Here is a 22,500-nt window from a genome sequence, read left to right as displayed (position 1 = left end):
AGCAATTTGGGAGGCTGTGCGGACACCAAGGCCGCCGAGTCTTACAGGAAGGGTTACTTGCTCCCACTGAGAGTCGTCCAATGGCAGGTTCAGGACTTTCACCAGCATGGACCTCAGAAGGGTGTCATACACATTTTACTTAGGGCTGCTGTAGGATGGAGAACATCTCAGAAAGTAGGTCAACTTAGGGAGAGACAGGCATCTTGTAAGGAGAAAGAGAGCATCATGGGCATCAATCTTGTCAATCCTGTCCTGCATTCTCTTTAGGTCAGTGATTTTTGCAACCAGGACCTCCTCGATTGCTCGTGGGCCAATGGGGGCAATATATATATATATATATATTATACAGATAGATAAATGTGCATAGATGACCACATTTGAAAGGAAGAATTAAGGGTCTGTTCTTTCTTACGGTAAATTGCATGTATCCCCAGTGACGTTTAGTGAGAAACTGGGTAAGAAATAGCAGCAAAATAGTGGCCAACTGTTCCGCTGAGAAAGGCTTCCCACGCCAGTGTGGGAAATCAGTTGTTACTATTTTTTGCTGTTATTTCGTGCTCAGTTTCTCGCTAAACGGCTGTGTGGACACGTGCAATTTTCCTTGCAACAGCGCTAAGATCACATTGTTTCCTTGCAAGTGTGTGGTCATGTTTGTCTTCTTGAGGTCAAGTGTGTTGTGATCTCTTTTTCCTCATTTATTTATATAGAAAGAGTTATGAAAATTGAGCTTTGCTTAACGAATTTGTTGTTGACTGGGCAGAAGTAAAAGGTAGATAAACGAAATTCGTGTTAAATATTATCTGAATCTCCTTATGATTTTTGTTTTAAAGTGGTTGAGATTATGTCTGATAATTGTGTTTGTATAATTCTTTTGTAGTTCATATATTCTTCAACCTGTATTCCTGGAGTGAAACCTTGTGTTCAACTCCACATTTCTTAACGTCATTCAGGGACAAATACACAGTAATAAGTTTCTTGTATAAGATAGGTTAGAATCCGCTTGGTTATGTTAATTATGTTAGGTGGTTTAGAACATACAAACGTGTTTAGAATAGTTTTTCTGGTAACCAAAAGGTTTCGCCGCATTGTAATATCACGCTCGATTCCGGTCGTAACGAAGTGATTTGGCTTCCGTTACGGACTCATTATACAGATGTTATTATAATTATCCCCCAACGCATTTCTCAAGGCCGTAGAGACAATGTCATTCAATATGTAAACAAAAATGTTCTGTGGACTGATATTTACACCCTAAGTCTGTCTTGAGTATTAAATAAATGTAAAGGAAGTAATCAATTCAAGGCACCGAAAAAGAATAACCAATCTTTAATAATTGTAAAGTTTATTTAATTAATGTACGGCAGTTTCTATGTAGTCACAATAACAGCACACCACGGGGACAATGTCTTAATCAAAATCACTCTCTTAAAGCCGTAACTACTTACACACATCATTACAATACTGGACGGACAATAACAATCTAAATTAAACATTCATTTTAGGGAATACATTGTGTGAATATTTATCTAACATTTTGAAAGATGATATACTGTCAAGATCAAGTGAGGCGTAACATTAGACGGTAAGACCTGTATTGGAACAATATGTCACAAAATGAAGCTAATTAGAAAGAGAACTAATTGGAGCTAGATTCAGATGATGAGTCACAATAACGTGGCTGAAATATGTTGACCAGACTACACACTAGAAAGTGAAGGGACGACGACGTTTCGGTCCGTCCTGGACCAATAAATAAGAGTCTTGAGAACTTGAGAATGGATTTGAGAATGGTCCAGGACGGACCGAAACGTCGTCGTCCCTTCACTTTCTAGTGTGAGGTCTGGTCAACATAATTGGAACTAACCCTCTCATGACGTAGAGATTTGTACATCCTCGTCATTCTACTTCAACACATTCTGGGATTATCTCGGCTGAAAATCCCTCCAAACACACTGCTCATACAGCAGGGATCTGACGTTAAATGTACTCAAAATGCATGCACTGTAACAGCAATTTGTTCATAATTCCAAATATCCAGATGAGAGTCTTCCTGCCTTCCCAGCTGACGAGTTGGGTTATCCTGTCCTTGTGGAGCCGCTCCAACTTGTGTATGTATATTATGCATATATATATATTTATGATCGATGTTCCCTTCGGGAATCTTAATTTTAAGATGAATAGGAAAACCAGGGACATACTGAACATCTTGTTTCAGATTCTTTACTTTAAAATGCATAACGTTTCGAATACTTCTCGTATTCATCATCAGATCTAAAAGAAAAAACAGAAATCACAATCAAATAACTGGTAAACAAAGAACTCATACTGAATATAATTGAATATAATTGCATAGGAAAGTGCTTAAAAAACAAAACACTTAAGCGAACTTAAAGTGATCAATACAAATAAAACTTATTAACTGTCACATATATTAAAGCTAATTTAAAAATCCAATCAACTACAAGATGAATTTTATAACTACTAAAACAAACCATTCTATTAAACTTACGTGAAGTGATCAAAAGTGAAACTTGATACCTGAAACATAGATACTAAACACTATAACAAATATATATATAATGACTACAAATCTACAAAGAATGTATATAAAATACAAACAGAATAAACGACAATTATAAAGTACTAACAAAAATCTTACAAAAAACTCAAATATTAAATAAAATTAAATACCAAAAATGTATTATATATCCTAAATAAAAGATTATATTAATGTACAATGTCAAGACTTGATATAAGTAAGAAAGGGCAAAGACATGGTAAACTAAACAAAATTATAATAAAATTAAACTACCAGAATGAACTATAAATCAAATTACAGGGCCTACTGTGCACTATACAGTGTACAATTGAACAGCTGAAAGGTTGCTATTTAACCGAGGCCGCAGCTCCTTTATATATAAGGATTCCATTACTCTCAAATCTGACTGGCCATTCATACAAGTGTCCAGAATTTTACAATCAGATTCCAGCAGAGAATCATCAAACTCATAACAATGGTTTCTAATCTCCGAAAATGCTGGTTTAGACAATGGTAATCCAGTCCTAAAAGATAATCCCCGGTGCTCAAGTATCCTAATCTTAAAGTTCCGAATGGAACTCCCGATATATCCAGCATTACAGCTGGAACAATTATACATATATACGACATTAGAGCACAGGGGGGTAGGCACTTTATCTTTAAATTTAAAATAAGAGCCTATGGTATTTGTGTTGACAAAAATAAATCTACAGTCTACTTGAGGATAACAATGCTGCAACAGTCTCCTCAAACGACTCCTTACAGAAAAGCTAATAGTGCCATAAAATGGTAATTTAATATATTTAAGATCCCTTTCCACTGTAGTAATCCTACACGATGGGTGAAACTTCTTATTTAAGAAATTCCTTATAAAGGTATAAACCATATGCAAAGGATAACCATTATTTGAAAAAAAATTCACAAGAAAATTAATTTCCTGATCAAAGTTATTCCAATTAGAACATAAAACAAAGGCCCTATTCAGTAGAGTGTTAATTGCATTTTTCTTAAAAATATCAGGAACAAAAGAATTAAAATTTAAACCTAAACCAGTAAAAGTTGGTTTTCTAAAAACATTAGTGTTGAACCCATTAAGGTTATTCACTTTAACATCAAGAAACGACAATGAATTATCAACTTCACACTCTGCAGTAAAACGTATATTACTATGTTGTGCATTAAGGTACTCTCTAAATTTCTCAATATGACATTGGTCCTTAAATAACAAAAAAGTGTCATCTACATATCTCCTGTACAAGACTGGTTTAAAGGCCAAAGTACAATTATCAAGCCAATGTATTTCATGAAAACTCAAAAAAGCATTAGCCAGTGCAGGACCTAAAGGAGACCCCATTGCTACTCCATCAATTTGTTTATAATATTTATTATAATATCTGTGTAAATCAATTATTTGCTGACACTAATTTAGTGTCTGGATTTTGTAGTAAAATATTCAGAAGGCTGTTAGAAATAGCGGTTAAAGACTCCATCTTTATGTTTAATAATAAATATTATAAACAAATTGATGGAGTAGCAATGGGGTCTCCTTTAGGTCCTGCACTGGCTAATGCTTTTTTGAGTTTTCATGAAATAAATTGGCTTGATAATTGTACTTTGGCCTTTAAACCAGTCTTGTACAGGAGATATGTAGATGACACTTTTTTGTTATTTAAGGACCAATGTCATATTGAGGAATTTAGAGAGTATCTTAATGCACAACATAGTAATATACGGTTTACTGCAGAGTGTGAAGTTGATAATTCATTGTCGTTTCTTGATGTTAAAGTGAATAACCTTAATGGGTTCAACACTAATGTTTTTAGGAAACCAACTTTTACTGGTTTAGGTTTAAATTTTAATTCTTTTGTTCCTGATATTTTTAAGAAAAATGCAATTAACACTCTACTGAATAGGGCCTTTGTTTTATGTTCAAACTGGAATAACTTTGATCAAGAAATTAATTTTCTTGTGAAATTTTTTTAAAATAATGGTTATCCTTTGCATATGGTTTATACCTTTATAAGGAATTTCTTAAAATAGAAGTTTCACTCATCGTGTAGGATTACTACAGTGGAAAGGGATCTTAAATATATTAAATTACCATTGTATGGCACTATTAGCTTTTCTGTAAGGAGTCGTTTGAGGAGACTGTTGCAGCATTGTTATCCTCAAGTAGACTTCAGATTTATTTTTGTCAACACAAATACCATAGGCTCTTATTTTAAATTTAAAGATAAAGTGCCTACCCCCCTGTGCTCTAATGTCGTATATATGTATAATTGTTCCAGCTGTAATGCTGGATATGTCGGGAGTTCCATTCGGAACTTTAAGATTAGGATACTTGAGCACCGGGGATTATCTTTTAGGACTGGATTACCATTGTCTAAACCAGCATTTTCGGAGATTAGAAACCATTGTTATGAGTTTGATCATTCTCTGCTGGAATCTGATTGTAAAATTCTGGACACTTGTATGAATGGCCAGTCAGATTTGAGAGTAATGGAATCCTTATATATAAAGGAGCTGCGGCCTCTGTTAAATAGCAACCTTTCAGCTGTTCAATTGTACACTGTACAGTGCATAGTAGGCCCTGTAATTTGATTTATAGTTCATTCTGGTAGTTTAATTTTATTATAATTTTGTTTAGTTTACCATGTCTTTGCCCTTTCTTACTTATATCAAGTCTTGACATTGTACATTAATATAATCTTTTATTTAGGATATATAATACATTTTTGGTATTTAATTATATTTAATATTTGAGTTTTTTATAAGATTTTTGTTAGTACTTTATAATTGTCGTTTATTCTGTTTGTATTTTATATACATTCTTTGTAGATTTGTAGTCATTATATATATATTTGTTATAGTGTTTAGTATCTATGTTTCAGGTATCAAGTTTCACTTTTGATCACTTCACGTAAGTTTAATAGAATGGTTTGTTTTAGTAGTTATAAAATTCATCTTGTAGTTAATTGGATTTTTAAATTAGCTTTAATATATGTGACAGTTAGTAAGTTTTATTTGTATTGATCGCTTTAAGTGCGCTTAAGTGTTTTGTTTTTTAAGCATTTTCCTATGCAATTATATTCAGTATGAGTTCTTTGTTTACCAGCTATTTGATTGTGATTTCTGTTTTTTCTTTTAGATCTGATGATGAATACGAGAAGTATTCGAAACGTTATGCATTTTAAAGTAAAGAATCTGAAACAAGATGTTCAGTATGTCCCTGGTTTTCCTATTCATCTTAAATATATATATATATATATATATAATATATATATATATATATATATATAACTTTTTAGACACTCAACCCACCAGGAGACTCGAACACTGGCCAACAAGGTGGCAGTTGCATGCTGTATCCACTACGCTATACTTCAAAGCCATTAAGAGAGGTAGGAATTCTGGGGTATTTAACCAACCAGAAATTCCAATCCTCTCCCAGGCGATGAGATAGTGTGGGACCTCGGATGCTCTTTCATCGGTTCCTGTTATATGGGAAAACTCAGTGCCAAATGCTTAATGCACAGACTACCCTATTCCAGTAGCTGAAGTTTATAACTTTTTAGACATTCAACCCACCATATAACAGTTTTCCCATATAACAGGAACCGATGAAAGAGCATCCGAGGTCCCACACTATTTCATCGCCTGGGAGAGGATTGGAATTTCTGGTTGGTTAAATACCCCAGAATTCCTACCTCTCTTAATGGCTTTGAAGTATAGCGTAGTGGATACAGCATGCAACTGCCACCTTGTTGGCCAGTGTTCGAGTCTCCTGGTGGGTTGAGTGTCTAAAAAGTTATAAACTTCAGCTACTGGAATAGGGTAGTCTGTGCTTTAAGCATTTGGCACTGAGTTTTCCCATATAACAGGAACCGATGAAAGAGCATCCGAGGTCCCACACTATCTCATCGCCTGGGAGAGGATTGGAATTTCTGGTTGGTTAAATACCCCAGAATTCCTACCTCTCTTAATGGCTTTGAAGTATAGCGTAGTGGATACAGCATGCAACTGCCACCTTGTTGGCCAGTGTTCGAGTCTCCTGGTGGGTTGAGTGTCTAAAAAGTTATAAACTTCAGCTACTGGAATAGGGTAGTCTGTGCATAATATATATATATATATATATATATATATATATATAATATATATATATATATAATATGATCAAAGTGTTCCGTGAGGATCCACAAGATCTTCTCTGAGTGCTCTTTATTTTCTTCTCCGAGGCTATGGGTCTCTACACTTGCACCAGAGGTGGTACCCCTTCAAAGTTTAAAAGAAAAAAAAGAAAAATATATATATAATCATTCATAATTAAGTAACATTTCCTATTAAGCATATATTTCCGGAAAAGTAGTAGTGACCAGTGATAAGTGAGTACCTGAAGAAAACAACCGAGTTTACTGGATGGGTGATTTCCCAGACAAAATTATTTGATTAGCTTATGAATTATTTTATCAAGTGTGAGTGCGAGCATAAAGCCAGATTAGAAATTGCAACGAGTCCGCGGAGGAACACTCACGATATGTGTAGACTATTTCTTCCATTCAAAATGTAGCTTGCCAAGGTCAACATCTTGCAGGCCCCATAGTTTACAGCCATTGAAGCGTAGACATTGTTAAATAACTTTACTTTCGGCCAGGTCAAGATGACCAAATTCACTAATGCTATTTTTTCTGACATTCAGGTTTTTAATTGCATCAGAAAAATGGACAAGTGGGCTATTGTCCACTATATAATATAGATATAATATGCTTGTCCACCATATAATATAGATATAAGATATAATATGTCAAAGATACCTTTCAGAAGATTGCTAGAATCAACTTAACAATAGAATCAACGATCAATAGAAGCAACTTAACTAGTATCTGCTGATGAAGTGTTAGATTGGGATCTCGATAAAACTACTTCTCTGAGTTATAAGTAAACACAGAATTTTATTCAGAGTGGACATTACCTCATTTTAAAGCTAATTTGCCTACCTGATATGAAATATATAAATATCTAACGATAATAAGAAATACGTTCCTGCTTGGTAAGTCTCTTAAGAAGATTGGGGTGTTTTACTTTGTTGATGTTTCCAAAGTATTTGACAGAACAGAAGTACCTTAGAGAGTTATAGTACTGAATAGTTTACGGCACCACGAAACTACAGAGTGGTGGTAAATAATCAGTTTTGTATGTTAACTAAACCTCAGAGGTGTCGAGTTCGTCAGCTAGAAAGCCACTGAGTACATAATCAAATACAATGTTCAATAGTTTGTTTAGGGCAAAAGCTCCATGGTTATTAGAGGAGGACATAGAAGTTCTTTGGTATGGGAGCAAGTTCAGAGGAGTTTATTACAGATATAGATGTACCGTGGAAGAGACAGCCTTTAAGGCACGTAGACATACAGTATCGGCGTCCCTTGTGTAAGGGCGTCAGAGTATAGTAACTACAATTATTTAGCTTAACGAATATAGCGGTAAAGGTAAGCAGGTATTTAACATTAGCAGCAGGGGTGTATGCAAGTGTCAAAGTTGAATGAGGCTATATTTTATATACATATATATAAATATATATTTATATATAATCTACTAACTGTACCCGGCTACGCGTTGCTGAGACACAGCAACCTTCCCGTTTCCAAATCCTCCCCGCCATATCCCCCTTCCCCATCCCCTCATTCTTCCAACCGTTCCTCACTCCTCAGTCCCCTTGTCATCCCCACCATTCCCCTCCTCCCCCGTCCCTTTGTGATCCTCACCATCCCCCACTCCACCGTCCCCTCGTCATCCTATGTTGTTATAGATTCAGCTACTCGGAACAAGTTCCAAGTAGCACGGGCTATGGTGAGCCCGTAATTTACCTGACACAGGAGCGGGGCAAGTAGCACAGGCTATGGTGAACCCGTGGTAGACTTACCTGGCACAGGAGCGGTGCTGTGTGTCGTCGTTATCCTAAACATTCCCCCCACTCCACCGCCCACTCGTCCTCCCCCACCATCTCCCACTTCCCTGTCCTCCCTACCATTCCCCCCCTCTCCAGTCTCCTCGTCCTCCCTACCCTTCTCCATTTACCTGTCCCCCTCGTCCCCACCATCTCCAACTTCCCTGTTCCCATGTCCTCCCCACCATTATCCCCCTTCCATGTCCGCTCGTCCACCCTACCATTCCCCACTTACTCGTCTGATGCATTCCCAAATGAAAAATGATCTGATGTTCCCATCAGAAAATTGGGAACATCAAGTGATCTGATGTTCCCATCCCTGAAATATTAGAAAAACAGCTAAGAAAATGAAATGAAAACAATGAAAAAATAATAAACTATACTCTCGAAATGAACGGTATGGTCAAACAACACAGCTCAATTCCAACGCAAGTCACATAATAATTAAATTAAAATGAAAGTAAATCGAAATCTATGAAAATTCACGTAACAGACGCATCTACTGAAGCATCAAGGTGCCTATGAAGGGAAAAATCGTCAGGAGGCATAGAATCAAGAGGAAGGAGATCAAAGTATTTGGCCCACGAAGCGGGAGCAAAGAAAGCCTGATACGCATCAGTACGGGAAGGAATCGAGCGAGTGCGGCCGTGTTGAGGACGGCATTGAGAACCCCCAGAGAGAGAGGGGTTAAAAGGCGCAGTAGTCACAGCTAAAGACTGAGCCGTGCCAGGGGACGCGGTGGTCACCAATAGGGGCTTGGGGCTCGACCCAACCATAGAGGAGGGAGAGGAGCCGAGGGGAGTAGTCAGAGAGGTCAAAGGAGGAGTAAGGTCAGGGCCCAACACAGTGGGGACAACAAAGCCCGGTCTTCCAACACGGTCCGACTCGTGGGGCTTGGTCGCCCACCCCACGAGCCTGAGAAGGTAAAAGAGGAATAGAATGCGACATAGGTACGAAAAGAAAAACATTCATTCACGAAAGTGCCCCCATACCCACCATGGAGCCACAATTAGAGGCTGGACACCCCACAAGAAGCTATCGCTGATCATGTCGGGGCCTCCTAGGAGTGCGTCGTGAGTATACGCCCCACAAACCCAACCTTAAAAACCATCAGTCCATCGAGATCGGGTTCAGTGACGAAAGGAGGATTGACAATAAAAGGTTTCCCTCGCTCTCGACGTCGGGTACTACAGTTCTACGGGTGCAAGAGTATGCCTCCTCAAGCACCCGGGCGTCAAAATAGAAGTCCAAAAGAATAACCAAAACAAGCAAAAGGTCGGCAGGAAACGAAGAGCAGATAGGAGAAGAGGGAGAGAAAAACGAAACATAAGGAAAGGTGTCCAGCAGAATCAAAGAAGACAGCAGCAGGAGCACAAGGCGACAAAAGGACACAGGACTGTCTTAAGGAGGATCACATTCCGGCAGCTGCCCACCAAGCCCTTCCATGGCAACAACGAGCTGGACCGGGAGGGGGGAGTGGGGAATGGTTGGAAGAACGAGGGGATGGGGGAGAGGGAAATGGTGGGGAGGACTGGGAAACAGAGAAAAGGTTACTGTGTCTCAGCAACGCACCACAGCAATGTGAGGCCGGGTACATTTAGTATAAATGAAAATGTAAATGTTCGTTTGATCAAAATCTCTAATCTCTCAAGTTCTACACCGATTTCTTTGAAATTTTGACACAACGTTCCATTCGAATACGTGCATGTTTTTATATTCCTACTATATATATTCCACATCTGTGACAGGATTTTTTTTATTAACACACGCTATACTAAATATGTTAAAATTCCATTTCAATATTTCCAGTTCTTTGATAAATTGAATTTTCATAGATTTGAATTTATTTTCATTTTAATTTAATTATTTTGTGTGACATTGAGTGGGAATTGAGCTGTATTGTTTACCATACTGTTCATTTTGTGAGTATAGTGTATTTTTATATTTTTTCATTTTTTTCATTCTGTTTTGAATCCGTTCTTATTTTTCAGAGATGGTGAGAGATGATGATGGTTTCCCATTTTTCTGATGGAAACATTAGATCATTTGGGAAAGTATCGGATGAGGGAGTTGGAAATGGTTGGGAGGACGAGGGGATAAGAGTGGGGAATGGTGGGGAGGACGAAGGGATAGGAGTGGGGAATGGTGGGGAGGACGAAGGGACTGGGGTGGGGGTAATGGTGGGGAGGACGAGGCGACAGGGGAGTGGGGGGATGGTGGGGACAAGGTGATGGTGTGGAGGACAACGGGAAAGGGAAAATGGTGAGCAGGACGAGGGGACGGGGAAGTGGAGCATGGATGGAAGGACTAGGATGGAGGGACGGGGGAATGGTGGGAGGATTTGGGGACAGGGGGAGGGTTACTGTGGCTCAGCAACGCATGGCCGGGTTCAGGTTGTATGTATATATATATATATATATATATATATATATATATATATATATATATATATATATATATATATATATATATATATATAATATAATATAATTATAATTAGTTACCGATGTTTGGACAACAGGTTAACTGTGTCGTGTGTCCGTATTCATCAGGTACTCTGGTGGCGGTGACAGCTGTAAGAGGGTCCACAGCCAAACTTCCCTGCAACATTAACTCCCTCAACCCCGAAGAACCGGTGCTCCTGGTCCTTTGGTACAAAAACGCTTCCGTCACCCCCGTATACAGGTACAGTCTTTTCTCATAAGGAATTGTCTATCCTTTTGTAGGTACACTATCTGTCTCCTTCCCTGACTACTTAGAGTGATTGCAGGTAAATGCGGCCTTTCCTCTCCATCTGTATATTGATTTGTGCAAGACGGCTGCTACTTGCATAACTTGTGTACGTGCAATCCTCTCCTGCTCTCGTTGCAACCAAGAGCAATATCACTACTCCAGTATAAGCATCAGAGTGTTCACGTTACGTGGATCTGTTCTGTAAGATGGTGGCGAGAATAAATGTCGAGTTGCCATAGCACTGTGTTAACTATAGCCAAGCTGAACTCTACTTCAATAAGCAGGATTCAACCCCAGGGATGAACATTGGAACAATAGGGAATACCATAGGATTTTGGTTGAGTCATTTACCTGATGAAAGGAGTTCGTTGACTGGATATGTGACACCAATATTGACACCGGTGTGACTAACATGACCCGTATTTCAGAAAGAAAAGTAGAGGTAAAACGCATTCACTGATTAAATTTATCAAGGTCATACGTCAGAAGATGTAAACCATTATTAATGGTTAATGATGTTTCACCCTATTACTATAACACAGTAATTATCTAGTTGTACTCGCCTAATTGTGCTTGCGGTGGTTGTTCTTCTGCACTTGGGTCCCGCCTCTCAGTTGTCAGTCAACTTGTGTCCAGATGCAGAGGGGACATCGCAGTCAATAACCAAACTATTCCCCAACTCATCCATGAACACCTCGCAACAAAATTGTTATTGGATATGATGCTCTTTATCTAAGAAGCTGATGAGTGTTTAGGAAAGAATCAGCTGTCACTTTCCTATTGAAATTGTTCCTTGTGGAGCTACTTTTGACGCTCATTTGCGGGGCTCTGAGTGTTGAACCATCAGTTTGGGAACTGTTAATGAAGACGATGAGTTATATTAATGTGGCTTAAGAAATGATGACGAAACCTCGCCTCAGAAGAACACGTAGATCGGTCCGTCCTGGACAATTATCAAGTCATACTAGACCATAATCACACGACTTGATAATGGTCCAGGAAGGACCGAAACGTCGTCACGTCTCCATCGTCTGAGTTGTGGTTTGATCATCATAACTGTTTATGATATCTTCTGCAAACGATGAATCACTAAGGTAGCACAGGGCTGAAAATAATACTGGTACTTAATTCAATTAGAAAAAACTTCGGTTTAACACACACGGAAATCAACAGTGTTTTTATGCTAGAAGTCACAGTGATGGGTCAGCACCCCATGGCCAAGGAGTCCAAATGTGAAGTATTCCAAGAAAAGTTCAATTGTTTCTCCAGACCTGGAAGGGTGAACGGGTGGAGGTGGCTGCCAAAAGCTTGGAATAGAGTGAGATTAAGTGTTCGTAGCTGTACACAGCTTTACTATAGTATACATAAGTTTCACGGGACAAAACAAGGTGTAGCTATGGTACATATAAGATTCACTTTGCCACTGACTACGTGAACCTTATGTCTAATGATCATTACACATGAGTTTCTGGAAGTACTATTCCAAATGACTAATACTTGCGAGTTCCTTCAACTCCGATGTATTACTCATATATAAATATAAAGTGAGTTTGGGTACATATAAGAAAAAGCTGCCTTCTATGGCCTCATCTGCTGTTTCCATCAAAATTATTTTCTACTGTCCACTGTGACGGGAAAGTGTTAGAGTGTAGATGTTCGGCAGTCCTCTAATGGCACGTATCAATGCCTGGTCACACTTACAAAAAAAAAGATAGACTGCTTGCCTGTTGTCTGTGGTAAGTGAGAGGGAGGAACACGTAAAACACAAAGTATGAACAATGAAACTTTAATATATACTTTAAACATAAATAAAAATAAAGACAAGTCTCGGGGAAATGAATAGTGCAATTCAATAACAAAGATAAATGCAAAAACACAATATATAAAATAGTAAATGGTGAAATGGTGCTGAGAATATTGGCTATGGCTGAGACCTCCCTTAGTATACAGAGCTTAGAGCTTTGTATGCCAGAGAGATGTCAGCTCTTAGAGCACAAAGAATATTCTGAAGTTGATGGCTGGTCCAAGCTCAGACATCGACTCAGGTAGATGGCGCTGAGGTGCAGTGTGCAGGTGTGCAGTCGGCGAGTCACCAATCAGAAGCAGGCAGGCTGGGATGGGTAGTTGGCTGGTTGATGACGAGCCGGCGTGGAGGGAGTGTGGAGTTGGGGGTTTAGGGTACGTTTTGCCTCCTGGTCAAAACGTTTTGTGCTACTGGCGGACGTATCTTGAATGTAGCATCTTATACTTGTAGACTGAACGTAACTTTAGGTAGGGAAGAGCAGGCTCAATCTCTCTTGAAAGAGATTATCGTCACACCACAAAGAAGAATAATGCACTTCACGGCAGTTGCCTTAAATGTTTCTGGCCAAAACTTTTTCAATAAATTACATAATACCTGTAATAAAGCTGTTTAATAAGATAACCGCCTGTGGGAAAATCCTAGCAGTTTTAATTCATTTTCTTTAATGAATTATTCAATATATATTTTTGTTTGACTTTAATATTATATAAGTTTTCTTTTATTAGTTTTCTTAGTTCTTAGTAAGTAAGTTAGTAATAAGTTAGTTAGTAGTGAGTGGACTGTATATATTCTGATTCAGCTGCTAGAATTGATCACACACAATTGGGGGTACAATTTGTGGCTTAAACCACTTGGAAGTGGATCCTTCATAAACCACAAATTATTTACCTAGTCTTTGATATATAAATTATAAATCATACCACAAATGGTGGTCTAATTTACTATTATTTCAGCAAATTAAATTAATAACTACTAATACTATGTCTACAGTATTAAACAAAAGGGCCTTAGCTGTCACTGTTGGTGGGGCCTGTTAAGGCTGTGTAAGTGTAGCAACAGAATTGGGTGTGGCCCTGTGCCTCAGAGTACCACGTAATGGCGGCTGTCTGGAGGCCAACAAGACTTGTTGTACAGCAGGGTAACAAATTTGTATAATTATGTTGGGAGCCAGCTTCCTGCTTCACTAACTTCTCTCACAATTACATGTTTGAGATGTAAGAAATTAATAATGGTTTCCTAAACATATAAGTACAGGTATGACATGGAATATGTGTGTGTAAACCTGAGTAAATGTACTTGTGTAAGCTATAAAGCTCTCTTCATAACCGGTTACCCAACTATATTAAAAGATGCATCAATTAAAACAGAATACTAGATAGTCGGATACTCAAGTGCTCCAGTTGTGTGGTAGAGGTGTTGTTGTGGTAGATCTCTTGGGACAGAGTAGTTCTATCATGCGAGACTAGTATCACAATTCTCTCTCAGGAGCACTCGTTTCGTGTTGTTGTTGTTGTTGTTGAGTTAGGGTCGACGACTCGTTTCGTGTTGTTTGTTATGATTCTGATATGGGACGACGCTCTAGGGGAGACGTCCTCAAATGTTTGAGGGTTCTATTTATGTTTAAGGAATAGAGAGTTAAGCTATATTCCTGTTGTTGGAAATTATATTCAGGCCTAGTGAACACTTTTTTATTAAGTATAAACACTAGACTGTTGTTTAAAAGAAATTAGAGTTGATATGAATATGTGACGTCGATGACGTCACAGAATCACCCATTCTCTTTTCCTTTATGGGGGTAGCTTATGTTATTATGTGTGTCAGATTTCCGACATAGGTCCAGGGGAGGGGAGGAACATGGGTCGAAGTCCCGGTAAGGACTGCGATCACTTAATTCCTCTCCTTCAGAATTATAGTGTTGCTTTAATTTGAGTTTTCATTATTGTGCTGCAGTCCTTTGGGGGACGGATGTCCCGTACTAGGCGTTTCGGGTGCTGAAAGTCGTTGAACGTCTTCTTGTTCTGCCAGTTCTAAAGGAACTAATTTCTCTAATGTTTTGAGAGTAGTGTTGCCTCGGCATGTTACTTTCACTATTCTCAAGATGCCCTGGCTGTCTGGATGAACAGAAACTATTTGGCCTATAGGCCACTCTGAGCGTGGCTCATTGTTGTCCACCCGAACTATATCACCAGGGTTCAAGATAATTGTGTTTTAGGGGTTGTTTGCCCCATAATGATACTCCCTCAGAGCAGTAACATATTCTTGAGTCCATACGTCATTCCACCGACTTATCACCCATGATAGATGTTTGAAACGTTGAACCAAATCACTCTCTCGGATATATGAAGGATCCTCTGCTTCCTCGTCCGTAAGGGACACAAGGGTGGTGAGAGGTCTCCCATACATCAGATGAGCTAAACTTAATGGTTCACGCTGCAAAACATCATTAGAAAGGCAGGTAAGTGGTCGGTTATTACCTCGTTCTTCTATCTCTATGGCTACAGTTTGGAGCTTTTCTAGGTCAATCTTTTTGCAGTGTAGGGTTTTCCGTAGAGAACGTTTCACCGTACCAATCATGCGTTCATAGAAGCCTCCGTGCCATGGCGCTCTTGGAGTTATGAATTTCCAGTGGCACAGCCGTTGATTTAGGGCCGTGCACACCTTTGGGTGCGTCCAGATTTTCCTCAGACATGCTTCTCCAGCCACTAAGTTGGACCCATTGTCTGAGATCATCAACTTAGGGGTGGATCTACGTGAAGCAAACCTGAGGAAAGCCTGTAAGAATGCCTCGGCACTCATATCGGGAGTCACTTCTAGATGGACTGCCCTTGTTGTGGCACAAGTGAAAAGACAGATATATGCCTTTACTGGTTTTTGTCCTTGGTGCCTGTTAGTGTTAGTGCTCCTGTGAAATCTACTCCTGTGGTCTCAAAGGGACGAATATATACAACTCGTTCCATTGGAAGTGGAGGAGGGACTGGATATGGACACACTCTGGCATCGTGTCTCCGGCAAATAACACAGGATTTAATTATGGATTTTACTGGCTGCCTACCTTCGGGTAGCCAGTACTGTTGTCTTAAGTCTGTGAGAGTATCTAATACCCCACCCTGCAGAGTGTTGTATTTGTGTATGTGTAACACAATTTGTTTGCTTACTATGTGGTGACGAGGAAGCAATATTAGATTTTTGCTTCCAGATCTATGTCCACATGCTGTAAGCAGCCTCCGCATCTGATTATGCTATAATTGTTGGTGTCTAACCAGAGACCCATATCATTTTGTAAGGGACATTGTCAAATTCTGTCCCGAATGTGTATGTCTGAGCTCTTTTGACCCAGTACCTTAGGGCACTAGGGAATTTATGCTTGATTTTTATTTTCTTTAGAAAACCAAACACTACTTGGGTGACACCTATTCGTTTTTTCAGTTCAGAGTACCGATTAGGATCAATTACCAATGTTCGAGGTAGTTCTGGGTTCTCAGTGGGAACAGTGACATTGGTCACAATGACTTGTGGCTTTTGTTTAGGCCACTGGTCGCTGATTAGCCACTGAGGTTCATTGAACCACATCTCTGCCTTTGTTAATTGCCGTAAAGTCAGGCCTCGTGAGAGATAGTCAGCTGGATTCTCTTTGGTGAGTACATATCTCAGTTTGTACCCTGCTGACAACACTTGTATTTCCTTAACGCGGTTACTTACGTAAGGATTTTTACTATTATTGTTTTTAACCCATTGTAGCACTGCCTCATTATCTGACCATACCACTGTTTCTTCAAAGTGGATGTTGCTTAAGGCCTTGATCAGATAATGAGCCAATCTTACACTTAGCAGTAAGGCTGTTAATTCCAGTTGTGGCAATGATCGTTTCTTTAACGGTGCCAGTCTGGCCTTTGATGTGAGCAAATTGGCTTGCCCATTTGAGACCAGTTAAGCTACTTTGCCATAAGCCTTTCCTGAGGCATCTCAGAATACATGTTGCTTAATTGGTTCTTTTTCATTCACTGTTTCGAAGGACCTTGACAGACTCTAGGATACTTAAATCTTTCACTAGCCCTTGCCATTTTTCTTGTAAGATATATGTTAGAAGATCATCCCAACCTATCTTTTGTTGCCAATATTCCTGCATTATCAACTTTCCATTAATTAAGATTGGACTTAATAGTCCCAATGAGTCGAAGGGTTTGTTGACTTGTGAGAGTAATTTTCTCATTGCTAGGTTGGTGGTGTTAGGCTCCACCGACTTGATTGTCAACTGATCTGCTGTTGTATCCCATTCAACGCCTAGTACTTTTGTCTTCTTGGGTACCTGGTAGTTGGGAAAATCAGTTTCGATCAGTTGATTTAATTTGACATTGTTGGAGACCCACGACTGGTGAGGCATATTTGTTCCCATTAAATTCTCAATTGGCCTTGTGATATATGCTCAGCAGTTTACTTTCACTGTTGGCTGTTCCTTGAAAATCGTCCACATACAAGTTATTGCTAATTTCTGTTTTATTTGGGCTATTGGTCTTCTTCATGTGCATGTCTAAGGTAGCTTGAAGCAGAAACAGGGAAGATGTGACACCAAACAAAACAAACGCATACCTGTAAGTGATTAATTCACTGTTTGGATTGTTAAGATCCTTGATCCATAGGAACTTTGTGTAGTTACGGTCCTCTTCTTGGAGACCTACCCTAAGGAAAGCCTTGCTGATGTCGGCCGTATATGCGTAAGTCCCGATGTGGTACTTTAACTGCATGTCGTATAGCCTTTGTATCAGGCTAGGGGCCAGTTTGATGGCAGTCATTTAACGAAACACTATTCTGCCTGGTCTTATTGCTGCTATTAAATACTATCCATAATGGGGTAGTAGGTGAGATTTTCAGTACAGGGTGATGTGGCAGGTAGTGCCCTTCCCTTGGGTTATCATTTGTGACAACTTCGATAAATTTGTCATTGGGTTGCTTCTGTATTATTTCATTGTACAATTTCAAGTTCTCAGGATGTCTTTGTAAACACAACACCTGTGATCTTAATTTGTTTTGTTCCATAAAATTGTTGATGGGTACCTGAGGGTGATTCAACTTCCATGGTAATCTGACCCAATATCGATTATCTCTGTAGATAACCGACTCCAGGTATTGTTTGTAAGTCCAGTCGTCATCTGGACTAGGTTGTTCAGGGACAATGCCGAGAGTTGCCAGGTCCCATATTTTATGTACAGGAGGATCAAGCTCATCTTCGGACATGTCTCTGAATAGTAGTGGAGACTGTTCTCCGAGTCATGCAACCATTACTGGGTTGACATGTTGGTGGTCTACAGGTGCGGGTTGCTTCAGTCGTAATACTGGGCCTGTTAGCAAATAGCCACCTGCAGACGGTAACAGGTTCATTCCCTATTTTTCATCCTCTCCTTTGATAATCTTATGGTAGATATCTGATCTCATAAGGATTCCAATATTGGAGAGGTTCTCTGATGTGATTTTGTCAGCCAATTTGATTCCCTTTTCTTTCAGGAATTTGGCTGTTGACCCTAGACCATATACATACAGGTCTGGTGGGAATCTATCTACTACAAGAGCTTCTATCGCTCGGACATAACTGCCTAAACGTACTTTAGGTTGTACTACCTTGAAGACTTGAATTCCCGAGTTAGTCAGGAATCCTGCTATGTCTATTCGTGTCTCTTGTACAGTTTTGAGTTTCAGGGCATCTACCAATTCTTTTGAGATGAAGGTCATTTGGGATCCTTGATCAAATAATCCACGTATGGTGACCTTGGTCTTTCTGTTTTAATGATCAATTGAGCAGTAGGTAGAGCTGATTTATGATCAGACCTTGTTGAGAAGACACTTACGTCAGGTAACACAGTACAAAGCTGTACTGATGTGGAAGTTCCTTCCTCCTCTTGTGGTTTGGCAGACTTTATACTTGAGTCCCCACAAAGTGCTGTGTGGTGTTGACCCTTATGGCATCAATTACAGGTGCGTATTTGAGTTGCACAGGTGTCGGTATTATGTGTCCTTATACACCTGGTACATTTACGTAACTCCTTAAGTCGTTTTGTACGTGTAGCACGATCAGGGTAAGCTTTGCAGTTGCACATGGTATGTTGTTCTTCACAGAACACACATGGCCTCCAGACGTTCACAGCATCTTGGGGAGTCACCGTTTTAGGTGACACATTAATAGTAGGTTTGGAGGGACCCCACTGTATATGTGCCTATGCTGCCTTGTTTACACTTTGAAGAGGGGGAAGTTGTTTTAGATTTATTTGGAGTACTGTTTGTACTCTGTTGTTTACTATTAGTGGTAGAAGAAGGTTTAGATGTCGCTTTTCCATCTGTGTTATCTCGTTGTCTTTATATGATGGATCGCAAACCTTTTGTTATCTCCTTTTCTGTCAGAGATTTATTTTATAAGACAAACAACTTATCCAGTACGTCACTGGGTAATTTACGTTTCATATGGACTTAGATTATCCAGTCCGATTCCTCCAGATTCACTTTATTCTTAAGCGCCTTGAGCAAGGACTCAAGCTCCAATCTCAAAGCTTGGAGTGAGTCAGCTGTTCCATCTGGAGGGGTTATATCCAACAGCTTCTGTGTTAGAAGTCTGTTAGTTCTTTCTGGCTTAGCATAATTATCCTTAAGGAGCTGTACTGCAGTATCATAACAATCATCAGTAAAGGTCAAATTACAGACTACTTTTAACGCTTCATCCATTAAGACAACTTACAAATATGTAAGTTTTGTTGTCTTTGCTACATTGGCATTAGAATCCTCAGAATCGACAAATTTGTTCCAGAAGTTGTCCCAACTCTCGTCCTCTGTACTAGAGAAAGTTGGGAGACTGAGTGATGGTAATTTGACTTATGGTTGTGTCGGGATTTGGCAACTTGTAGCTGCAATGCTTGTAGTGGCCTTGTGTATGGTTATTAACTTGTCAAAGTGTTGTAACTTTGTTTGTATTGTATCTTCATATGCTGCGTTTTCTTGTACTACAGCGATCATTGCCTCTTCGTCGATGTTAGAAGTAGCAAGTACATCCTGATATTTCAGGATTTGCATTTGTCCATGTTGATATTTGGTCTCTGCCACCTTATGATGGCCTTCCAGTTCTACATAATCAACTGGAGTTTGATTACATAAATCATCGCATTTTTTGATCTGTTGGATCAAGTGGCCCTTCATTCCAGTGAGGGTCGCTTATACATTTTTGGCAGTAGACATAATGGCTGTATTTGCTAGCCGTGCTGCAGATGTACTAGTGCTAAGTCTTGTTGGACTTTGATTTGGACAGTTTCTAGCACTTGAGCTAGGTAGAACTACTAGTTTCCGAACTAGAGCTGTTTATCATTTAAAATACACATTATATAATCATACACACTATAATTTGAGTGGTAACCTTGTATCTATCTTGGATTTACCTCAAGTGAGCTCCTCAAAATCACTCTTAATTGGTACAGAGACACAGATTAACACTCAAAGGTGAAATGATTATAGTTAAATTATTACTATAGTTATGGTAATAATATGTAGAAAACACAACTCAGGGTTGTCTTAAGAAACGCATAAAATATGTGCTTGCTAGGTTGTAATATATGTTCAACTCTAGACAAGTGTAAATTCTTACCCTTACACCAGATTAGCACAATAAATTAGACTAGGTTGCTGTACAACACCAGCCTAAAATGTTCTACCCTTGTGCAAGAATTAGTTGTAAATAATGTGACATGCAGTAATTGTTATAATAATGGGGCAATATTATGTAAACCCATCAAATTATATATATATACATTTATGAGTAAATTAATTAGCTTCTTATCAACCTCTGGTAATGAAAAAGCACAATTGTTCTTTGGAACAATAATAGTGCTTGTTTGTAAGTTCTGTTCATTATTAGCCGAGATTGAAAAAGTTAGGCTAGAAAAATGTATAGCAATGTCTTCCTGCTATAATTAATGTAAATGTAAATATTGTGTAAATATTGCACTAATATTTATATAGATCCTAATCAGGATCTTGTATCTAAGTTCAAAGGACCATAAATTATGTAGGAAAATCCTAGCAAGCTTTAATTGTATTTATATTTTGTGAATATTCATTATTTACTTTATTAATTTTTTAATTGACTTTAATATTATATTATTTTTATTTGATTATTTTTCTTCTGAGCTAGTTATTAGTTCTTAATTAGTAAGTAAGTGGACTGTATATATTCTGATTCAGCTTGCTAGAACTTACACAATGGGAGGGACAAATGCAACTTGCACCACCTTATGAAAATGGTAAAAGCAGTATTTGTTTACCTTATTGTTACAATTATAATTATTAATCAAGCCACATATGGTGGTCTAATCTACTATTATTTCAGCAAATTAAATTAATAACTACTAATAATATGTCTACAATAAAAACACAAACGGGCCTTAGTTGATACTGTTGGTGGGGCCTGCTAAGGCTGTGTAATTGTAGCATCAGAATTGGGTGTGGCCCGGTGCCTCAGAGTGCCATGTAATGATGGCAGTCTGGAGGCCTGCAAGGCTTGATGTACCAACCTGTCCTCTTAAAAAGAACGTCAACATTTGCCGTTTGACTCTACGGCTGTTTTTGGACGTTATTTTGTGTAAAACTACGTCTATTTTCGCTTCCATGGACTATCTCTTGTTATACAATGAAATACCACACTCTTATTATTCTATAACTCACTGACTATGCTCTGATATTTGTTCTTCAAGTAAAAATATATATTTTTTGCCTTAATTAGGCCATAATCCAGAAAATTCCAGCCTATCGATCTTTATATTTAGGAAAACATCTAATAAATTTGGAAATGAATTTTTCGTTCGCCGACAGTTGCCTGTTACTATTTAACCCTCTATGCTGTAATGTCGCTGGTCATTGTGACTTTCCCAGGATTTATATATGTTTTGTAGTAGCATTTAGTCAGACTACAGTAATTTAACTAATGGGAAACCTCTATAGTTGTCGTAAATTAATAATAATCATTTATCAAATAATAAATTAGCAAACATATGCAACAGTTTATGTTACGACTTTTCGGGTAGGCCGTTCTGTTTGTTTACAACCCCAATGGTTCAAAATACACAATACTTTTAATATATAAGTGACTAAGTATGCTCTAATATATGGTCCTCAATGAAAATTATCGTTTTTTTTTGTTAATTTGTCCATAATGAATAAGATTCCTTACTGTTGATCTTTATATTAAGAAAAACATCTAAACAAATTGGTATTGTGTTTTCGTTCAGATAAAGTTTCCAGATACTATTTCCTAGTTATCAATTAATGTAGGTGGTTATTTTAATTCGCGGCTACCAGGGGCTTTCTCCCATTATACAATATAAATGTACTCACTAACTATTCTCTGGTATCTGTTCTTCAAGTAAAATTACCTATTTTTTGTTTAATTAGTCCATAATTCATAAAATTCCCTCAGGTCGATCTTTATATTTAGAAAAACATCTAATCAATTTG

At 38.5% G+C, this 22,500-nt stretch overlaps 1 long non-coding RNA gene across 1 annotated transcript in view; it reads left to right on the top strand.

Moving 5' to 3' along the window:
* Positions 1–5,443: 5,443 nt before the first annotated feature.
* Positions 5,444–22,500, top strand: part of LOC138362103 (uncharacterized) — a 27,051-nt gene continuing 9,994 nt past the window's right edge. Inside the window, exons 1-2 of the long non-coding RNA XR_011227415.1 lie at positions 5,444–5,459; positions 11,033–11,165. This is a non-coding gene — a long non-coding RNA (uncharacterized lncRNA). The remainder of the gene's footprint in view (positions 5,460–11,032; positions 11,166–22,500) is intronic.

This window comes from Procambarus clarkii, chromosome 8 (genome assembly GCF_040958095.1).
Source record: "Procambarus clarkii isolate CNS0578487 chromosome 8, FALCON_Pclarkii_2.0, whole genome shotgun sequence".
In the NCBI taxonomy this organism is placed as follows: Eukaryota; Metazoa; Arthropoda; class Malacostraca; order Decapoda; family Cambaridae; genus Procambarus; species Procambarus clarkii.
This window is presented reverse-complemented; position numbering and strand designations above follow the sequence as displayed.